This window comes from Chelonia mydas, chromosome 2 (genome assembly GCF_015237465.2).
Source record: "Chelonia mydas isolate rCheMyd1 chromosome 2, rCheMyd1.pri.v2, whole genome shotgun sequence".
Lineage (NCBI taxonomy): Eukaryota > Metazoa > Chordata > Testudines > Cheloniidae > Chelonia > Chelonia mydas.
The window spans coordinates 188847046-188853045 of NC_057850.1; positions in this window are offsets into that span (position 1 = coordinate 188847046).

Sequence of the window (6000 nt, forward strand, 5' to 3'; positions counted from 1 at the left end):
AAGTTCAACATATCAATCTTGTCCTTTTCCCCCAACCTGGGCTCTCCTGCAGGAGTTTATCTACTTCCTACAGGATTACTTTCTGCAGGGTGTCTGCCTGGGAGGCAAGGCAAGTATCTCTGCTTCTTTCTTCCTAGCCTGCTCCCTGCAGGATTATACTCCATGGGCCATCTACCCGGGGGTTACATATTAACTAGTGTGACAGAGTCCCTGCGGTTCAACCTGGACTGTGGGAGTGCTGAGCCTTCCGAACCCACCAAGCTGGGTTGTCCCTCATGCTGTGATGCTAATGTCAAGCTACAAGCCTCTGGCAGGCACTGCACTTACACAGCCAACCATAGGCAGGGACATACCCAATTGAGTTACATGAGTGATCTCCCAGCCACTCATGAACCATCAATAGAGAGGCTCCAGCCAATCCCCCCCAGCTTCCTTGTCTTGCACCCCAGAACTGTACCATCTTGCACTGGTCGGAAGCTTGGCCAATGGAATTCCTTACCTAGTCCACCATTTCTTCATAGGAAAGTGGACATTCATGAGTCGTTGTGATCTGAACTGAGATATTAAATTAACACTGTTTTAGGTAAACTATAAAACAGATTTATGAGCTACAGAAAGATTGATCTTAAGTGATTATAAGTAGCAGGCATAGAGATCAAAGTTGGTTACTTAAGAAATGAAAATAAATTCTACAAACTAAGCAGGATCTGAATCAAGCAGTGCCTCATGCTGACAGATGGTATAAGCAAGTTATAGTTCTTCAGTACAGAGGTTGGGACCATCTTCCATCCTGGGACCAAACTTCCCCAGTTCAAAGTCTTTGTCTTCCAGATGTACTTCCAGGTGTTGAGATGGCCAGGGAGAGAGGCCAAGTGATGATGTCACTGTCTCTCTTTTTGTACCATCTCTCAGTGACTAAAATGATGCTTGCTATGATGCAGGGGTCAGGCAGGCCCCACTGATCAAGCAGACTCCATTGAATATGTGCCCTTTCTGTGGAGTGTCTAGGATAGTGAATTATTTTCTTGACAGGCCAGCAACGGCTGTCTGGGCCTCCTTTGTTGTAACTGTAAGGTTGGTTGTAAGTGTTCCCAACCTCACAACATATTTCAGTAACACACATAGCTATACCTCATAATGTCACATACAATGATAGTACATACAATCCAACAGGATATTCATGTTCAGCAGATCAGGACTTTTTAAATGACACCTCACAAGGCACACATTGTACAAAACATATCATAATCCTATCACAATGGTGAATATGGGGTTTCCAGGGTGTTACTTTGAGGTACAGTGTGTCACAACTAGGTTCTTACTCTTGCTTCAGGGGCTCTTGGAGAAGCCTTCCTACTATCTTCAAAGTTGCCAATGTGTAACCTGAGCAATGACCAAAATGTGAGACAACTCATCAGTGTTAGGTGGAGCACCAGTTGCATGAATTAAATCAACAAGATTTTAAAAGAGAAATCTAGAAAAGCAAATGTCATCTCGTGTAGCCATAGGGACCTTTGCATGGTTAGTCAGCAAGGCTTGAATCCTGTGGGACTTTCAGACTCCTAGGACAGACTGCTACTGCTTGAGCTAAAAGAGTAACTGCTATCTTCTGTGTGAAATAACTATTAGAGAGGGGCCAGTAGGTTACACTACTGTTTGCCAGACAGCAGTGGATTACTTGTGATCAGGAATCCAGGTTCGATTCCTGGTTCTCGGAGGACAGTCAAGCCCATAGTTCAATCATTCTGAGTGGCAGTGTGTCTGTATACAAGACTTGGGTCTGCTATGTTATAGACCTGGGTTTTACTACCAAACATGACCTTGTACAATCTGTTATGTGATTTGTAAAATGGAGGAATGATACTTGGCTGCCTTCTAGGCCTTTCTCAATAATAAGGGTTTTAAAATCCACAGAAATGAAACAGCAGTCAATAGCTGTGAGAATAGAACTCTTGGTTTCCTGGCTTAGTGCATTTTCCCTAGGCTATTTTGTGTGTGTAGGGGGATGTTTCTTTCTTTCTTTCTTTCCCCAGGAGGATAAAACTAGAACTTACCTACCCTGTCACCCCCCACCCACACACATGCAACCATAATGATACTGTCGTGGGCTACAGCCCACTTCATCAGATGCATAGAATGGAACATATAGTAAGAAGATTATATATATATACACATACACACACAAATACAGAGAACATGAAAAGGTGGAGTAAGAGGCTAATTAATTAAGATGAGCTATTATCAGCAGGAGAAAAAAGCTTTTGTAGTGATAATCAAGATGGCCCATATAGACAGTTGACAAGAAGGTATGAGGACACTTAACATGGGGAAATAGATTCCATATGTGTAATGACCCAGCCACTCCCAGTCTCTATTCAAACCGAAGTTAATGGTATCTAGTTTGCATATTAATTCAAGCTCAGCAGTTTCTTGTTGGAGTCTGTTTTTGAAGCTTTTCTGTTGCAAAATTGCCACCTTTAAATCTGTTACTGAGTGGCCAGAGAGGTTGAAGTGTTCTCCTACCGGAAGAGGGGCATTGCTGGCACATGATGGCATATATCACATTGGTAGATGTGCAGGTGAACGAGCCCCTGATGGCTTGGCTAATGTGATTAGGTCCTATGATGGTGTCACTTGAATAAATATGTGGACAGAGTTGGCATCGGGCTTTGTTGCAAGGACAGGTTCCTGGGTTAGTGTTTTTGTTGTGTGGTGTGTGGTTGCCGGAGAGTATTTGCTTCAGGTTGGGGGGCTGTCTGTAAGTGAGGACTGGTCTGTCTCCCAAGATCTGTGAGAGTGAGGGATCATTTTTCAGGATAGGTTGTAAATCCTTGATGATGCACTGGAGAGGTTTTAGTTGGGGGCTGACGGTGATGGCTAGTGGCGTTCTGTTATTTTCTTTGTTGGGCCTGTCCTGTAGTAGGTGACTTCTGGGTACTCTTCTGGCTCTGTCAATCTGTTTTTTCACTTCAGCAGGTGGGTACTATAGTTTTAAGAATGCTTGATAGAGATCTTGCAGGTGTTTGTCTCTATCTGAGGGATTGGAGCAAATGCTGTTGTATCTTAGAGCTTGGCTGTAGACAATGGATCGTGTGGTGTGCCCTGGATAGAAGCTGGAGGCATGTAGGTAAGTATAGTGGTCAGTAGGTTTCCGGTATAGCGTGGAATTTATGTGACCATCGCTTATTAGCACCGTAGTGTCCAGGAAATGGACCGCTTGTTTGGATTGGTCTAGGCTGAGATTGATGGTGGTGTTCCACAATCACATTAGCCACGCCATCAGGGGCTCGTTCACCTGCACATCTACCAATGTGATATATGCCATCATGTGCCATCAATGCCCCTCTGCCATGTACATTGGCCAAACTGGACAGTTGCTACGCAAAAGAATAAATGGACACAAATCTGACTTCAGGCATCATAACATTGAAAAACTGGTAGGGGAACACTTCAACCTCTCTGGCCACTCAGTAACAGATTTAAAGGTGGCAATTTTGCAACAGAAAAGCTTCAAAAACAGACTCCAACAAGAAACTGCTGAGCTTGAATTAATATGCAAACTAGATACCATTAACTTCGGTTTGAATAGAGACTGGGAGTGGCTGGGTCATTACACATATGGAATCTATTTCCCCATGTTAAGTATCCTCACACCTTCTTGTCAACTGTCTAAATGAACCATCTTGATTATCACTACAAAAGCTTTTTTCTCCTGCTGATAATAACTCATCTTAATTACTTAGCCTCTTACTCCGCCTTTTCATGTTCTCTGTATGTATATATATCTTCTTACTATATGTTCCATTCTATGCATCCGATGAAGTGGGCTGTAACCCACGAAAGCTTATGGTCAAATAAATTTGTTAGTCTCTAAGGTGCCACAAGTCCTCCTGTTCTTTTTGCGGATACAGACTAACACGGCTGCTACTCTGAAACCTGTCATAATGATACTGTGCATAGATGGTTCATGCACATGACCTTGCTCAAAAATAGAAATATGTGCTAATTAGAGATTCAATAAATCTGTCTGCCATGTTCACAAAGATTCACCAGAATCAATACGACTATCTTACATGTTTTAAATAAATACAATAACAAATGGGCCAAATTCATATAATTCAATGAATGAAGACATTTCCCCCCAATTACATTAATTCTGATTTAGTTGACTTATATTTTCAGTGACTATTTCTGTAATTTTCCTCTGTCTATAGAAAAATAGCAATTTAAGGGCCAGATTCTAATTTATATTAGGGATGAGTAAATCCACAGTAACTCTGTGTAATGCAAATCAGAACTCTACTCTTATCTACCTCTGTTGCAATTTTTCTATTCAGTGCTTAGATACCATGGTGACTGCTATTCTATAAATACCCAAGGATGGATTTTACCAAAGGGCTCAGAATGTCTTCAGTGGAAGCTGCGCTTTTGAAAATCCCAGTTTAAAGAAATATTAAAAAGAGCAATTATCATTAGAATTTTCTTAAACCTACAGATGATACAATGTATTATATACAAATGGGGGTGGGGAATCTCCCTTTCATCAATCTGATTCTATTATTCCATTTGTATTATTTATTACTAAATATTTGGGCTAGATCTTCTTAGACGTAGTAAATGCCTTATTCACCCAAATGACCACTAGATGTCAGCACACTTCTACACCCCTGTAGTTGGAGCGGCAACCATCTGGTAGTAAAAAACCTGCCCCCTAATTGAGGATTTGATATTATGCAGTATATAGTTGAAATTATTTTGTTCTTAGGTGGTGTTATAAGACACGCGTGTACAAATATGACATCATTTGTTTTAATCATCAAGGCAGGAGAGAACTTCAGGAACGGTAAGGCTGACATTTATGTCTGTCGCAAACTGCATGTACTCTCAGCTGTGTTCTGTCTGTTGTCTTTCAAGAAGTATTATTCACTCCAGCTAGGGCCTGATCCTGCACTGATGTTAGCTAGAGTTTTGCCTTTGTAAGCACTGCTGGATCAAACCTATTATAAATGTTAATGTGGCAGTAAATTCATCTTATAGTAGGAACATGCAGGGAAAAAACAGAAATCTATGGATTGTTTCAAGCATCATATTAATGGCATAGCGCAAGGTACAGCTATTTAGTGGTATCAGGCAAGAAATAAATGTATTTGGGACTTATTTAACTCATTTGTGTTGACCCCATTCTGCATGGGCACATTAGAAATACCTAGAAAAATTATGTGGCCATTATGTATTCAGCCTATGTATACTGTGTACATACAGGTTATTGTTTGCATTAGTTTTAAACTGTTAGACGAAAAACATTCTTAAAAGCATAGTCTTTGCACCACAGCAAGTATTATAATTAGGCCCTATATGTTCAATGCTGTGCCAACTTTACTTAATACCTCAAATTGTAATCTCAGATCAAATGATAAGGGATTCAGTGCCTTTGACTAGGAGCCTGTTTTACTATAACCATTGGAAAAACTGAAAGGTAACATGAAAGTTCAGAGAATTGGAAATATAAAGCTAAAAGTTATTTTGTTGTTTGTACAGTGCCTAGCATAACAGGATCCTGGACTATGACCAGGCTCCTACGGCTCCTCTTTATTGTTAAGGTTCCCTTTACTGACACATGAAGTATGGGGCATATTTTCCTTCCTTGCCGTCTCTTTCAGCAGTGGCATGATACAAATCCTGATAAATACTAGGCTCTAGCTCTTATCACTTTTTCAAAGCTGACCTTGCCCAGTAATGTCTCAGAGTTGTTTGGTCTCCTATGTGAAATAAGGCAGTGATCTCAGTCCATTTCACAGAGGAGAGAGTCTGTTCATAAAAACCACCATTGCAGCTGGGTTCTTGACTGCCACTTTCAGCAAAGCTGACTGGGGATGTCACTGCTGAAAGAGACTGCAAGGAAGGACAAATGCATGTTTCCTTAGCCAGGCTGGGCTTTCCACTAACCATGCACATGTTTGTCACTAGGGATTTCATAAAATAATTTAGGGCCTGATTCTG